This window comes from Canis lupus, chromosome 4 (genome assembly GCF_048164855.1).
Source record: "Canis lupus baileyi chromosome 4, mCanLup2.hap1, whole genome shotgun sequence".
Classification (NCBI taxonomy): domain Eukaryota; kingdom Metazoa; phylum Chordata; class Mammalia; order Carnivora; family Canidae; genus Canis; species Canis lupus.
In genome coordinates, this window is record NC_132841.1 from 8,748,978 (window position 1) to 8,766,773 (window position 17,796).

Here is a 17,796-nt window from a genome sequence, read left to right on the forward strand (position 1 = left end):
AACTGAAGATTTTGGTAAACAAAGATTTTTTGTTTCCAAGTCTTATAGAAAACTTACTCAAATTTCCAAATATAACTTTTTTAAAAAGTGGGTCACGATTCATCTCTAAAAGACAGGGCCTCTAGAGCAGCTGATATATTCGTGCCATGCTTTCAGCCCTTGCTGATTTGGAAGCAAGAACAGCAGTCAAAGAGAGCAGCAAAAGACACACCGCAGAGCTTGTTAAACCTGGAGGGAACAGCCACTCAAGGTTCTCTTCTGGTGTGACTCTCTGTCATCCAGAATGTGATGGGAGTATATTTGCTGTCAGTTTCTTATTAGACAGGATGCAAGATTTAATTAAGTGCCTGGTCAGTTCATAAAACCTGGTTAACTGTCCAACGATACATCACTAGTGCAAGGGGCCCCAGGTAGGGGCCAGGGCACCATATCATTGCCATTATGCAGAGGAAATGAACGCCATGTTTGTAAATGACTGTTTTAATTGGATGGATTAATAACTGTCTGGAAACTGACACTTAACCCTCTCTGCCCATGAAGTTACAGGTCACAGAGCAGCAGAGACCCACACAAAAATGACCAGAGCACAGAATCTATCTCTCTTCAATTCTTCTTCTTCACTTTTGTTCTTAGCCCCCCATTTGTCTCAATGTCCTCTTCTTCCATTTTTTCCCACCCACCCTCAAAACCAGGATACCTAATTTCCTCAAAGCTCAAGCAGAGTTTCAGTCTTGTTTTCTCAATGTCATCCAATGTCATACAACAGAGAATGAGGCAAAGAACAAGATTCAAGGTCATGATATTTACTGCCGAGAAGAAAAATAGTTTGCCACAGGAAGATGTGAAGAGTAGTCAAGCCTTAAATGCCTCATTATAATTTGCATGTTTTAATATGTATTGCTTTACCTCATTTCCGAATTTTTTGCAGCTGGAAAGAAATCAGGCTATGTGCAAATAAGCTACTTATTGCCAAATAGAAAGTAAGAAGCCAAATCATTCTATCTTATTTCTTTCCGTGGTACTGATGCTAACTACTGGCAGAGATTGTACAGAAGAAGCCATACTTCACACTGTGTTTTCAAGCCTGTGCACCAAACTCCTCACATACACTATTATCACATTTAACCTTCCACCCACACAGCGGGTAGGTATTCTTGTTCCTAGTTTATACAGGAGCAAACTGGTGTTCATGGACAGATTACAGCATAAAAGGCCCCCACCACACTGACACAGAGTCCCCTTGCCCAGTCCTGGGACTCTCCACTCTTTCTGCTGAGCTGACCTCACCCAGAGGTACAGAAGGGGTTATTATTAAACATTTCACAGCTCGTTGTATGTAAACTCTGCCTCAACTAAAAACATACAGAAAATTAAAACTAAATATGTAAATAAGCACTGGTTAAATCTGTTATAGCTTGCGAAGGTATTTTTAAGTACTGACTATCCCAGGTTGAATAAATTATTACTAATTGTCACTTTGCGTAAAAATAGAAGGGTTAATCCTGCCAGTTGAATTCATCAATCACTCAATTCAGTGACAAGACATGGGCCAATCAGCCCCATAATAACCAACTGATAGATTGAGCTTTTTCTCAATCTAACACACAAAGCCCCTCTAGATGCTGCCACAGAGACAAATCAAAGGTTACTTTGCTCCCCAGGGAAGATTAGGACAAGTGTCTGGGAAAATCTCTAAATAAGAGGCAAATTCAAATATGTGAGAGCAGGTTTTGGAAAGGACTGTATTAATTCACCACGGCTTCCCATCGTCCAGCAGAGTGCTAGGAAACAGCAGGCATTCGATAAATGTTTCCTGACTAAATGAATAAACTCTGTACAGAGTGTTTCCGTGTTAATCTTCTTGTATATTTTTAACATCCCTCATTTTGAAGTTCATATGTTGTTCTCAACCATTCTTAATTACTTCCTGTGTTTCATGAAGCAGTAAGTGAACTAGGCTACTATTTTTATCTGCTCACCACCAGTTCCCTCACCTCCTCATAGCAGACATACCCACCGCGTCAGAGAGACAGACAGGTAAACACACTTGGCTCATCACGCTACCTCACCCCTTCAGCTACAGCAGCTGATCCCAGGAGTTTCCACCTGCCCCAACTTCAATATGAAAGTTTTCATACTGGAGCCACTGAGGGCAGACCCTTTTCTTCTCAAGTCACGGTGCTGTTAGTATAAAAGTCTTGAATTACCATGTGGAATAGTTGTGGTATGATCATTTTTAAATGTGCCTCCATCAAAAAGTGGCCTAATTCTCTGCTTGAAAATGGGCTAACTTTGGTGACTTGCTTCAAGTAAACAGAATCTGGTGGAATTAACACTACATAATTTTTTAAATGAAGTCATAAAAGACAATAGATTTTCTTCTGCCTCCCGTCCTACCTCTCTCCACTGCTCCCCCCAACTACATTCTCCATCATGCTGTAAGGAAGCCAAGAAGCCCCATGGAAAGGCCACAAATGGGCATTGCAGCTACAACCCCAGCTGACAGGCAGCATCAACTGCCTGATACAAGAACAGGTGTGCAGATGATCACAGGCCTCTCCAATTCTGTGAGCGGCCCCAGCTAAGGCCATATGGAGCAGAGAAGAGCTATCTCTGCTGAGATTTCCCCCAATTTTAGATTTTTTAAGCACAATACATGTTGTCATTTTGATAAGCCTCTAAGATTGGGGGGGGGGGGGTTCATTTGTTATGCAGCGATAACAGGAACAGATTTTAGTGCCATGGTAGGGTTCTCCCATAGCAAAGCCCAAAACATGTGGCCACAGATTTGGGATTGGGCAGTACATGGAAGGTGGAAGGGCCCTAAAGACACGGGAGAAGCACAGCTGACCTTAAGGAGGCTGCTGGGAAGGACTTAAAGGAGAAAGAGGAAAATGTTATCAGAAACTGGACAAAGGACAAAAGTTCGAAAACACTGTCACCCAAAGTGACATGATACAGAGTGTACCTATTGAGGTGGGTGGTCTGGCTAAGGAAATTCCCAGGCAGCTGGTGAATTCCCTGGCTTCTCCTTACTAGCCACAGGACAATGTAAGAAGAGAGAAAGAAGCTAAGGAAATGCATTTGAAGCCAGGACTTGCTGGGCTTGAAATCAACACTGTTCCTTATCTCCAGTGTCTTCAGATGACAAATAGTGCTAAGGTTAAGAAATGGCTTCTAGACAAAGATCAAACCCAGAGTGCTGCCTGGAAAATATGGTCAAAGATGAAGCCAAAGACATAAACTATAAAACCCTTTCTTAGATCTCCGGAAGATCACAGACACTTTCAAACAGTCAAACAGCCCTGTAAGAATCTTAGGAGCATTGTTCCCCTCCCCCCCGCCCACCCCACCCTTCCCCACCCCCCACATCTCACCCCCTGTGAGCCTTATAGGGAGCCTGAAAAAGAGGCTATTCTTGAAGAGATCCATCCATGGGCATAGATTTGTCTGATGGAGTAGATTACACATTGATTCATATGAAACCCAAAACATTTTTAAAAGAATTATGTATAAGGAGGTATGGTATGGTACCAAGGATGGTATAAGATGACAAAAAACATTTAGATTCCCAAACTTGTAGGGGTGGAAAGCAGGCTGAAAAACTACTTGGCTCCAAACTCAGGGTGCTGTTTATGGACAAGGAAGGATGACTCAGGATGTAGAATCAGGAGCCCATAGGTCAGAGCTGAGTGCCATGAAAAAATCGCTTCCAGGCAGTAGGGATAAACCCTAATCAAGGATTGACAACAGGAGCTCAGCTGCATTTCAAAATTGCCATGGACCCATGGCTGCCTGTGCCTCCTATTTCTCCCCTTTTTGAACAAGTATCTGTAGCAGTGATCCTACACCTGTCCCACTACCATAGGTTGGGACTGTGGGGGTTGACAAGCTGTATCTTCAGTACACAAGTGTTCCAAGGAGCTGTGCTTGGAGACTGTCACCTGAGGAGTCTCACCTGCAGCAGCACCTGATTAGACATGCAGCTCCTGGACATCAAGCCTGAACCTGGTGCCATAATATGTGACACTGTTGAGGGGTTTTGAATGTAGGTGAGTATATTTTGCATGTGGAAAGAGTGTAAAAACACAAGAATAAAGGGCAGTCTGTTGTGGCTTCAAAAGATACCACAAATTCTTTAGCCACTCCTCCCATCAACAGATGGATGATTACTCTGACCTCAAGTATGGATCACATCACCCTTAGTGATTTCTAATGAGTAAATGCAGCAGTGGTAACGCTGCCTGACCCTCAAGTTCAGTCCACAATAGGTACTACTTCTTGCCCAGCTCTCTCTCAGGATATCATCACCATACTGCAAGGCAGCCACACAGCCATAGGCTACAGGTGTCCCGGCCCCAGTCCCAGCCAAGTACCAAGCATCAACCACCAGCCACAATGAGTGATTCACAATGCGGGTGATTCCAAGCCCCAGCCTTCAAGCTGCCCTGGTTGATGCCTGGGGTAGAGATAAGCTACACCCACTCAGCCCTCCCCAAAATGCAGACTCACAAGCAAAATAAATATTTTTGTTGTTTTTCTTAAACAGCTTTATCGAGTATAATTCACATGCCATACAATTCACCCATTTAAAAGATATAATTCAATGGGGTTGGGTACATTGTATTAATTTTTTAAATTATTATAAAATATGTATACTGCAAAATTTGCCATTTTAGCCATTTTTTAATAATTCAGTGGCATTAAGTACATTCACAATATTGTGCAATCATCACCACTTACCATTTCTAAAATATTATCATCTCAAACAGAAACTGTGCAACCATTGAGCAGTAACTTCCCATCCCCCTTATCCCAGTCCCTATTAACCTCTTTCTTTTTAAGATTTTATTTATTTATTCATGAGAGACACAGAGACACAGGTAGAGGGAGAAGTAGGCTCCCTGAGGGGAGTCTGATGTGGGACTCCATCCCAGGACCCAGAGATCACCACCTGAGCTGATGGCAGACACTCAACCACTGAGCCACCCAGGTGTCCTGTCCCATTAACCTATTATCTGTTTTGTTTCTGAATTTGCCTGTTCTAGGTATTTCATGTAAGTGGAATCATACAGTATTTGTCCTTTTGTGTCTGGGCTATTTAACTGAACACAATGTTTTTAAGATTCATCTATGCCATAGCATTTATCAGGATTTTATTCCTTCTCATGGCTGAATAATATTCCATTGTATGTATATGTCACAGTTTGTTTATCCCTTTATCTACTTATGGACATTTGGGTTTGCTGCAACTGCTTGGTTAATGCAAATGATGCTGCATGAACATTAGCATACAAATATCTGAATGAGTCCCTGCTTTCAATTTCTTTGGGAACATACTTAGGAGTAGAATTGCTTGGTCATGAGGTAATTATATGTTTAGTTTCTTTAGGAACTACCAAGCTGTTTTCCACAGCACCGCACCATTTTACATTCCTACACCAATGTATGAGAGCTCCACTTTCTCCACATCCTCACCAACGCTTGTCATTGTCCATTTTTTTGATAGCAGCCATCCTAGTGAGTGTAGTTTTGATTCACATCTATACCTCAGCATTGTTGATATTTGCATCTATAAGTGATATTGATCTGTAATTTTCATTCTTGTGAGTCTTCATCTGGCTTTGATATCAGGATAATGCTGGCCTCATAGAATTAATTAGGAAGCGTTCTCTACTATTCTCTTCTTCATAGCAGTTAGAAAAGAATTAATGTTAAATTCCCTGAAATGGTTCATAGAATTAACCAGTAAACCATCTGGCCCTGGACCTTTCTCTGCTAGGAGGTTTTTAATTACTAATTCCATCTCTTGACTAGTTCTTGAGTCAGTGTGGGTATTTTGTGCTTTACTAAAAATTGGGCCATTTCATCCAGGATAACCAATTTGCTGGCATAAAATTGTTCATAATATTCTTTCATATTCATTTTTATTTCATATGTTTGGCAGTAATGTTCTCGTTTTCATTTATAATTTTAGTTATTTCCATCTTTCTCCTTTTTTCTTCTCCAATTTTGTTGATATTTTCAAAGAACTAAATTTTTATTTTATTGATTCTCTCAACTGGTTTTCTATTTTCTATTTTATCTCTGCTTTAATCTTTATTTCCTCCTGTTAGCTTTGGGTTTAGTTTACTCTTTTTCTGGTTCATCAGTGTCTAAGTTTAGGTTATTTTTCAGATATTTCTCCTTTTTAAAAAATACCTATAGGGGTACCTGGATGACTCAGCCAGTTAAGCGTCCAACTCTTGGGACGCCTGGGTGGCTCAGTGATTGCACATCTGTCTTCAGCTCAGGTTGTGATCCCAGGATCCTGGGACTGAATTCTACATCAGGATCCTGGCAAGGAGTCTGCTTCTTCATCTGTCTATGTCTCTGCCTCTCTCTGTGTGTCTCTCATGAATGAATAAATAAAATATTTTACAAAAAAAAAAAAGTATCCACTCTTGATTTCAGCTCAGGTCATGATCTCAGAATCATGAGATCAAGATTCTCTCTCTCCCTCTCCCTCTGACTCACTCCCCACTCTCTCTCCTCCCTAAAAATTTATTTATTTATTTATTTATTTATTTATTTATTTATTAAAATAGGTATTTACAGCTATAAATTTTCCTCTGAGCACTGCCTTACTTGCCTCCCATAAATTCTGAGATGTTTAATTTTCCTTTTCATTAATCTGTAAATGTTTTCTAATTTCTTTTGAGATTGCTTTCTTACCCATTAGTTCTCTAAAAGTGTGCTGCTTAATTATTATGTATTTTGTACATTTTCCAGTTGGCCCTTGGTTTTCATTTCTAGCTTCATCACACTGTGGTTGGAGATAATACTTTGTATGATTATAATCTTTTAAATTTATTGAGATTTCTTTTGTGGCCTAACGTGATCTACTTTGGAGAATGTTCCATGTACACTTGAGAAAAAAATGTATTTTGCTGTTGATGGGGTGTTCTATATATGTCTGTCAGGTCTAGTAGGTTTATAGTGTTAGTCAAGCCTCTATATCCTTATTGATTATCTGTCTAAATGTTCTTGCATTATTAAAGTGGTATATTGAAGGCTCCAACTATAACAAAGAATTATTTCTCCCTTCTATTTTGTCAATACTTATTTCATATATTTTGGAGCTCTGTTGTTCTGTTGTTTGGTGCATAGATGTTTAAAATTATTGCATCTTCTTGATGTTGATGCTTTTATCAATATATAATGCCTCTTTTGTCTCATAACAGTTTTTTACTTAAAGTCTATTTTGTCTAATAATGTAGATCCCCAGATCTCTTTTGGTTACTATTTGCATGGAATATCTTTTTCCATTCCTTCACCTCAATCTATTTTCCTTTGGGTCTAAAATAAGTCTCTTGAAGATAGTATACAGTTGGATCGTTTTTTTTTTTTAATCCATTCTACCAGTCTCTCTCTTTTGATTATAAAGTTTAATCAACTTAGATTTAAAGTAATTCCTGATAAAGACTTAGTTCTGCCATTTTGTTATTCATTTTCTGTATGTCTTTCTTTTGTTCACTTCATTGCCTCCATTACTGTCTTCTTTTGTGTTTAATCAATTTTTTTGTATTGAACTGTTTTGATTCCTTTTGTGTAGATTTTATTGGCACATCCTTTGTGGTTGCCATGGGACTACATTTGTAATTTTAAAGTAAAGACAGTCTAATTTGAATTGATACCAATTTAACTTCAATAGACTATAAAAACTATGCCCCTATACAGCTCCTTTGTTATTGCTGTCACAAATTACATCTTTTTACCATGTACACTCAGGAACATGGATTTATAATTCATAAATTATAAATTTTATGCATTTGTCTTTTCAATCATATAGAAAACAAAAAGTGGAGGTAGAAGCCAAAAATAGAACAATACAGGCTTTTATGTTTGCCCATCTATTTACCATTACTGAATTATTTATTTCCTCACATGGCTTCAAGTTATTCTCTAATGTCCTTTCATTTCTACCTAAAGGACACTCATTAGCATTTCTCGCAGAGCAGGTCTAGTGATAATGAACCCCTTTAGCTTTTGTTACCTGGAAATTTCTTACTATTTCCCTCATTTTTTGAAGGACAGTTTTGCTGGGTATAGAATTCTTGATCAACAATTTTTTTCTTTCCACATTAAATATATCTTTCTTGTGCCTTCTGGTCTTCATGATTTTTTATAAGAAAATAGCTGTCAATCTTATTGAGGATCCCTTGTATGTGAGGAATTGCTTCTCTCTTGCCGCTTTCAAGAGTCTCTTGTCTTTGACTTTTGACAATTTGATTATGTGTTTCCCTGTGAGTCTCATTGAGTTAGCCTTACTTGTAGTTTATTGAGCTCTTGAATTTGTAGATTCATGTATATCACCAAATTTAGGATGTGTTCAGCCATTATTTCTTCAAATATTCTCCTGTCATTCTCTCTTCTCCTTCTGGAACTCCTATAAGTATATGATGGTCTGCTTGATAATGTTCCAGTAGCCTCTGAGGCTATCTTCAATTTTCTTCATTCTTTTCTCTTTCTCCTCTTCAGACTAAATTATTTCATTTGTCATATCTTAAATTTGCTGATTGTTTTTCTGCCCACTCAGATCTACTATTGAGCCCTTCTAGTGAATATTTTGTTTCAGTTACACTTTTCAGCTCCAGAATTTGATTACTTGTTAGAACTTCTTTCTTTATTAATATTCTCATTTTGTTCATATGTTGTTTTTCTGATTTCCTTTAGTTCTACATCCATGTTTCCTTTAACTCTTTGGATGTCATTAAGACAGTTGTTCTAAAGTCTTTAATAAATCTGATATTTGAGTTTCTTCAGGGATGATTTCTGTCCATTTATCTTTGCTTGTTCAATGGGCCATGTGTTTCTATTTCTTTGTATGTCTTGTGATACTTTGTTGAAAACTGGTCATTTAAATATTATAATGTGGTAACTCTGGAAATCAGATTCTCCAAATCCCCCAGTTTGCTGGCTTTGTTGCTGTTTTTGCTATTGTTTTTACCATTGTTGAAGGCTACAGTAGTCCATCTGTTTAGGTAATTTTCCAAACTATTTTTGCAAAAACTATATTCCTTGAAGAGTCTTATAACTTGTGTTCAGCCAGTGTTTAGACAAAGAGTTCCTCAAATGCTGGGAGAAAAAGAAAAAAAACAGAAAAGAAAGCACAGGGGGGAATAGCACAGAATAAACACACAGAAAAACACCAAAAATGAACAAATTTCTCTCCCAGTCTTTGTACTGCTGGGGCACACCAGCCTCCTTAGGATCAGCCTGAGGTGAAAGTTTAGTCTTCTCCTTCTTTTTTCTAAGTATGTATCTTTCTCTGAACAAACAAGTGGTTTTCTAAATTTCTATATATATACAAGTGCTTTTGAATATCCCAAAGGTCTCCCCCAGCTGTTGCTCCTGGGCAGGAGACAGCCTGCTGTATCTCTCAATCAGTAACTTTTGTCCAGTTGTTTTCAGTTCGTTAGTCCACCGTGCAGTGTTTTCAAGCAATGCTTGCCATTTTTCTAGCCTCCACTCTGAGTTACCCAAAAGAAAGACAAGCACTTGATGTCAGTCCTTTAGGTAACCCAAAACAGGTTAGAATAGACTTATGTAATAATAAGAGTAAAATCTGCTCTGTTCCCCCTGGAATCAGAGACCAGAGTCCCACACCAGGAATGTGAGCTGTCATCTCCAAGGTCACTGCCATCCTGGGGAGGAGTAGGACAAGGGCAAGCAGAAATGCCACAAAGTCCTCCCACTATTTTCAAGTTGCCTTTTTCTTGGTTCAAGGTTTGCTTGGTTACACTAAACTTTAGGCTATTTTTCAGAGTTCAAAAATGCTGGTTCTGACAGTTTATATTTCTCTTTTGATATTTCTGTGAGGGAATGAATGCTTGGAGTCACTTACTCTACTATTTTCCTGATGTCATTCCCTGACATTGCTTTAACTACTAAATTTTGTGGTTGTTTGTATATTAGTTTCCTATGGCTACTGTAGCAAATAACCACAAATTTTGTGATTTAAAAGAACAGAAATTCATTCTTTCACAGTTTTGGAGGCCATAAACCTGAAATCAGTTTTACTGGGCTGAAACCAAGTGTTATCAGGGCTGTACTCCTTCCGGAGGCTCTCAGGAAGAATCCATTCCTTGCCTCTTCTGATTCCAGTTGGCTGCCAGCATTCCAAGTCTTTTGGCCACATTACCCCAATCTCTGCTTCTGCGGTCATATCACTTCCTCTTCTTCTGTTGGTCCAGTCTCCTTCTGCCTCTCTCTTAAGAACATATGTGATGGCATTTAGGGCTTACCCCAATAATCCAGTTAATCTCATCTCAAGACTCTCTATTTAATCATACCTGCAAAACACTTTTCCAAATAAGGTAACATCTACAAATTCTAGGAATTAGGATGTTAATATCTTCGGGGGGCTATTTTTCAGCCTAGCACATGCAGCAATAGGTAAGTGCAACAAGTGGTTTGAGAGAATAAGTCAAACTGCAGACAAAGTAAGAATCCTGGGTCCCCTGACCCCATTCACCTCAGCACTGTCACACCAAACTATGAATCCTCTTTTCCTCTTCTTCCTGTTTAAATTGGGTCTCTTCTTCTTGAAAGTACAGAGCACACACACACATACACACACACATGCATACACACAAACACACACACACACTATTTTAATGTTAACTGAAATTTCACACATTTATGTTATTTTCATTCTATCCCAAATAAGCTAACATTCCCTAAGAAAAAAACTAATATCCTTTACACATTTTTTTGGTCCACCATGGCATGCTAAACCTGGCAAAGAGGCAATAACATGCTGTTCATGTGAAAAGGTACTGTGATATACTGATCCAAAAGCCATTCTCTGCTCTTCACTAGCTTCAGGGTTTTACACAAAACAAGATACGAGTAATAGCCAGGTTACTTTGTGGACAGGAAAGGAATAATTAGCTCATTCATGTCACAGAAGTCTGCCTTTTTTTTTTTTAACTTTTCTATCAAATATCTGCATTTGACAGTAGACTAGTGAAACCAAATTATTCAAACTTTTGCAGAAACACCTGGATATGTTTAGTATTTAGCTCTGCCCTGAGTACATTAGGCTCTTGTTATGGGCTGAATTATGTTCCCTCAAAATTCCTATGTTAAAGTACCCTAAGTACCACATAAAATGACTATATTTGGAGATAGACTCTTTAAAAAGTTATAAAATTAACATGAAATCATTGGGTAGGCCCTAATCCTAAATGACTGGTGTCCTTCTAAAAAGAGGGAATTAGAGCACAGACACACTGAGGGAGGATCCCATGAGGACACAGGGAGAAGACGGTCATCTACAGGACAAAGAGAGAGGCCTCAAAAGGAGCCAATCCACCAACACCTGCTTTGACTTCCAGCCTACAGAACTATGAGGAAATAAATTTTCATTTTTCAAGCCACCAGTCTGCAGTGCTTTGTGATAATAGCCTGAGTGACTAACACCGTGCATCTCCCTTTAAGGGTAAATCTACCATCTGTACCAAAAGCAGGGACATTTTGGACCTGAAATGATTGTGGGAAGATTCAGTCATGCTGAGGTTTTTGTTCCTGATCACAGACACACCCCTTCCAGTTCTCAATCTGTAGAAAGAGGGGAAGCAATCCTTGAAAACACTTGCTAAATAAAGTAAAATTGCTGACATTTCTAAAGTTCTAAGTGCTCTCACAGAAAAACTATCCCAGCTAGCCAGCCTCAATATAAGTCACTGCTTTGTCCTGTCTGGCTACCTGCAGAGCAGCTGAGTTCCTCAGGCCCAGATGGAATATCTCCCCAGGTGAACTTACTCTCCTGGGCTCCCAGCTTGCCTCTCAGCCACTCAGGGAAGGTGGCAGGAACATAGAAAACTCTGTGGGATATGCTTCAAAATCAGTCTTGTAAGTGCAAGAGGAACTTCTGCCCAACCTCCTGCTCCCATCACCAGACTCTACAGCTTGAGAAACTTGTGTCACTTGTAGAGTTTCCTAGAGAGTAAGATGCTGTGTCCACTATTTTCACAACCACCTGCTACCACTCATTAAAAACATGCTACAGTTCAGCCAGCAGGAAAGTGTGTCCAAGTTTCAACTAAGTGCTTAATAACGGGAAGGAGATGGAGGGGGAAAAAGATTTTTTTTTGTTTGTCTTGATGTTTTGTGTTCAGCAGCATGTCTAGCCTTGATGGTCAGATTTCATAGTGAATAATGTGCTGTACTCCATGCAATCCCTACAGGACTGACGACTTCCTCAGAGCCAGGGAAGGCAAGGGAGAGGTCCATCAATGTGGGGAACAGATGGTAAGGTGGCCATCAAGAGAAGACATTTTCTCCTCTGTGCTTCCACCTCCAAAGTTCTGAAGGTCTAATAAATTCCAAACCTTAACACCCCAACAGAGGAGGTAGCTGAGTGTACACCCAGCTGGAACACCAAGGAAAAAAGGCGTCACGCTGAAATCACATTCTGTGCTACAAATGAAAGGGAAGTTTACCATATGCAGATAAACCATCTGGGTCTGTGCATAAAGCTCACATCTGAAGTAGGTGTCACACGATGTACTACACTCCTAGCACTCATGAAAAATGCCAACACACAAACTGCAAATATGAACAATGACCTGAAAGCCAGCATTGGCTGAGATATTGGACCTTAACTTATACAAACATAAACTCTCCTATAAACAGGAAAAGAAGCTAAGACAACAAACTAAGTGAAGTAAATGGTGTTTGTCTGCATTCTCTTTTTACAATGTTTGTTTTCACAAATAGCTCATCTCTCAATTTTTAAGTTTTTACCTAAAATAAGAGGAAGCAGACACACAAGGTTTTGCTTTTGTGAGAATAATATTGAAGGTTAAAATTGAAATAATACATATGCGAACTTCCTAATACCCTAAGGTTTTAGATAAAATCATAGAAAATCCTCCTGATGCATCCCAAGTGGAGCCCTCCTCCACTTCTTCCCTAATCGTCATGGAAAGAAGAGTTTCCAGAATCCAGAAACTTTCTAGGTTTGGTCGCCACAACTCCTCCAAAACTCGGTTTTCCACATTGGGATACAAAATGCTCGTAGACCCAGCAAGGACAGGAGGCAAAGATATGGGTGGCCTGAGGACACAGCTGGTCCCCTCTGAGCAGTGTCTGTGGCCTCACCAGAGAAACAGGGGCAGTATCAATTCCTCCCACAGTGATCCTGGGATGTAATAACTACATATGGGAAAGTGCCCAACATGGAACAGATGTGCAACAGCTCTACATTAACATACATATCACATGTAAAAAAACCTATAGACAATGCATACAAAATGCCATTTACTTTATTTGGTTGCATTGTCTTAGCTTCTTTTCCTGGTACTTACTGCAAGCACTCCTCAGAACCTAGAGGGAGAACCTGGTAGATAGCAGGCCACTGCGATGATATTTCTAAACCTTGCATGCGGGGAGGAAGAGAAGTGCATGAGCACAGGTATTGCAGACAGAAACTGCACCCCCGTCCACCTCTGTACTCAGTGCAGCTCTTTTCTCTGTAAACATCTTAAGTGCCAGTCATGTCTCTCTGAGCAGACGCCAAATGCAGTCTACTCTTTCAGTAGGAACACAAAGCAATACAGGCTGCCAAAAATAGCATTTCTCTTCTACGGACCCCAAAATGGCACCCACTCCCATTTTGAAAGAGCTCTATCACATCCAGGGCTATGAGTAGAGGAAGCAGAGCTTCTGTTTCTAAGCATGAGACTCCAGGAAGCCACTCAGACACCAAATCCTAAAGGAGATAGAGAATGAGGTCCTCCCTGAAAAACAGGACTGTCAACTTGGATGATTTATACACCATCACCAAAGAGCAAAGAGCAACTGTAAATAGACCGATCTTGCTTAAAGAAAAAATGAAGATTATGGCAATTTAGGAAACAGCTGGTCACTCTCTAGAGTGGTTTTATGTTTGACCTCTACTGTCATCATTCCTCTTTCCAATGCCTCACGTCATACTTGTGTTTTGTCATAATGGATATTGGTGAAGACAAAGGATAGAGGAACCAATTCAGTGCTGACCACTCTTTACACTAAGAAAGAAATCCTAAGCAAGCAGGGTAAAGCCAGCTGTGCTATATATCACAGTGATGTGAGTCCCTGAAATGATGAATTCCTGAAATTTTTCTCCTTCTTCCCCACAACCTCATTCCATTTGCTTCAGGAGTGAGCAGCAGATATGGTCACAGGCAGGGGAACGTTCCAGGCCAGATGTCAGTGCAGAAGCAGCTGAAACAGCAACCACATTGGACATCCTTGCCCACGCTCTCCTTTTCTCCCTCTCAGCCGGTCACAGACCCCGCCCTCCATCTCCCATCTCGGGACAGCACTTTCTCCTTCTGCAGGACTCTGAGGTCCCACACTTGCCCTTCAGCTGACCACAGACATGAGACAAGCACTAACGTGATGAAATCAGTAAGGCGTTTTGAGCCTCTGCAGAGAAACTCTTAAGCAAGTACCAAATGGTGTTATTCTTTTCCTGCCCAAGCTCTCCCAGCTTTATGCAAGAATATAAGGAATTATTAACTTTACTTCCTAGGCAAGGGAGAGGTGTAATTAGAGCCCTGGGGTTTTCCCACAAGGCAGTAGTGAGTAAATCTGCCAGCACTTTGAGGAGATAAAACATGGAACTTTCTATTCTGTGCCAATTGCTCCTTTGTCTGGAACAGAAAGTCATTTTTTATGAGTGAAACTAAAAAGAAAGAGAGAAAAGTAACAAAACCAAGGGAGAGCCCTCCAGATTCTCGTGGCAAACCTCGTGGACTCCGGCAGTCCCTGGGGGGCTCCCCTGAGAAAGAGCACAGCCCCACCACTGCTGCTAACACTGAAGCAGAAGTGAGTCCACTCAAAGACTGTGAAGGCTGAGTATACAGCAAAATCACAATCCTTGAAACATTTACTAGTAACCCTAGATAAACCAAGTGAGAAAGGAAATCTTACTCAAATCGTATTTCAACAAATCTCATTACAATAAACTCTCCACCTCAATATCAACCAAACTTCCCGAATGACTTGGCCATTAGTTTACAAGAATGTATGGATCACTTACTGCATGCCAGTCCGTGCACTGGGCCCTGTGGTGATCCATTTCAGACCATAGCCAACTTCACATCCCATTTCAAGACAACCACACTGTGGGACAGTGGCTTTTACACCTCTCTGTGTTCTCTAATGTGCCCTTCCAGACGCATCCTCCTTTCCCTCCAAGGCCCACCTAGGTTACCACCCCCTCCAGAGAGCTTTGATCCTCACCCTCATCCTTACCTCTAGCAGAAGTAGTTTCTCCTCCTTTGGAACTTCCTTAGTTTATATTTTAAGGGACGTGTTATGTGTAACTTTACTATCATTATTGTGTACTGTGCTACCTCCCCTCTCCCTGGTCAGAAACTCCCTGAGATGAAAATCCTAAGGACAGTGCTCAATGTGTCCTTTTTTTTTAAGATTTTATTTATTTATTCATGATAGGCAGAGAGAGAGAGGCAGAGACACAGGCAGAGGGAGAAGCAGGCTCCATGAAGGGATCCCGACGTGGGACTCGATCCCAGGACCCCAGGATCATGCCCTGGGCCAAAGGCAGGCGCTAAACCGCTGAGCCACCCAGGGATCCCCTCAATGTGTCATTTAAAATGGCCTTGGGGGATCCCTGGGTGGCGCAGCGGTTTGGCGCCTGCCTTTGGCCCAGGGCGCGATCCTGGAGACCTGGGATCGAATCCCACATCGGGCTTCCGGTGCATGGAGCCTGCTTCTCCCTCTGCCTGTGTCTCTGCCTCTCTCTCTTTCTCTCTCTGTGACTATCATAAATAAATAAAAATTAAAAAATAAATAAATAAATAAAATAAAATAAAATAAAATGGCCTTGCATCAGCGTGCCTTGGTGGCTCAGTCAGTTAAGTGTCTGATTCTTGATTTCAGCTCAGGTCACGATCTCAGATTGTGAGATCGAGCCCCACGTCAGGCTTTGGGCTCAGCGTGGAGTCTGCTTGGGATTCTCTCTCTCCATCTCCCTCTGCCCTTCCTCTCATTCGCACTGAACTAACAAATAGATAAATAAAATCTTTTTTAAAAAGAAATAAATAAAATGGACCATGTCTCCCTTGTATCCCACCAGCATGCCAAGTACAATTCTCTGGACAGCTGCAAGAGTGCCCTTTGGGAGCTTGTTGGAAATGGAGAGTCTCCACTCCAGCCCAGACCTACTTGATCAGAATGTCCATTTAACACATTCCACAGATGATTCCTATATACAGTAAAGTTTGAGAAGCACTGTAATATACAATAGATGCTCAATAGATATTTTTTTTTTAATGAGACAAATTCTACACAAATATCTCCCCTTCATGTACCTCATCCCGGGGACTACAGATGAGCTAAGTAATCCCATCCTGAGGGGGCAAGAGTGCTTGATCCTTGTGCTCACTCCAGCTGGCCATCCGTGGCCCCTGTGCATTCAGCAGCAAGTAACTTCCTTGTTCATCACAAAACTCTGACGTACTGCCCACGTACTATGGGCCAGGCCCTCTGCACATTTCATAAGAGCATTCACATCTCAACACACTGAACCAGGTTTGCAGATTTGGGAGTTTAAACAGAAGGGGGTCAGTATGTGATTCTGTGTGTTAAGTGCTTCCCAGGGTGCTTGTCCCGTCCACAGACTCCTGATGCGTCAAGAGGGACACAGCCCCTGATGGCTTCCTGCTCCTGCCCCCAGGACTCAGCTGGCTGCTATGCAACAAGGCTGGTCCTCCGCGGAGTAAAGCCCTGCGCCAGTGTTTTCTCACATACCAGCATGCCTCCTGACCACTAGAAGGCTTGTAAAACAGACTGCTGGGCCTGCCCCCAAGCTTCTCATTCAGGAGACATTCTCATTCTCGACATAGAAACAGGACAAAGAAATTCAGACAGAACGCTAAATAAAGGTGTCTTTATTCCTTTGGCTTCCCTGATGTGGCGTTATCTTATCCAATCTTGTTCTCTTGTGTGTTTTGGAGATATATGGAAAAAAGACTAAAGAAGTGAGCCTTTGTTTAATGAAGCCCACTACAAAAACCAAGTCCAGAAAGTTCCCCAGGCCTTGATCAGAAAAAGAGAGCCTGTTTTTCCACCTATGTCTTCAGTTTTGTGTGTTAGGGCGAGAGCTGTGTGCTAAAGGCCCATGCCAAAGAAAATTAATTTGGCCAGCAGTGGAGAGCCTCAAACCTAGGCTCAATTGTCCCTCACAGACAAAAGTTAGTGAGTGCCCCTTCTGCAGGCATTGCTCCTTTGCTCTCTGCCTACAGCTGTGCCCATTCACAAGGTGCACTCTGCCTCAGACTCGCCTCCTCTCTCACACATCTCAGTCTCTGCCCAGTGCTGTCATGAAATCAAGACAGCCTGTAGAAAGAGTGGGAGAGTTTAGAGTTCCACCTCCATTCCCAGATTCCTCTCCTTCCTCCCACCCCATCACACTCTAACTCCACCTCACCTCAATGGTAAATGTAATAACACTACACCAGCTCTGGGTGTTTCTAGAATAGGATTTGCAACCTCCTTTTGGAAATCACTCATCCCACTCTGTGGCATCCCGGTGCCAATGGTCTGTGACATATTTATTGGAAATAAGAAATATAGGTCAGTAATGTTGAAGACCCAAGCCTCTAGGCGAACCAGCTTCCAGAAGAATCCTTAAGTCTACATTCTATTTCCAGACCTATTCTGAGTGTGCTAAATCTGGTTATCACCAAGATGATCTATCATGTTCATAAATGTCTAGGGGAACCTGGAAATTATTTTAAG

The 17,796-nt window shown here is 41.1% G+C and overlaps 1 protein-coding gene across 8 annotated transcripts in view; it reads right to left on the reverse strand.

Moving 5' to 3' along the window:
* Positions 1-17,796, reverse strand: part of DISC1 (DISC1 scaffold protein) — a 349,132-nt gene that overhangs the window by 271,187 nt on the left and 60,149 nt on the right. The window lies entirely within an intron of this gene.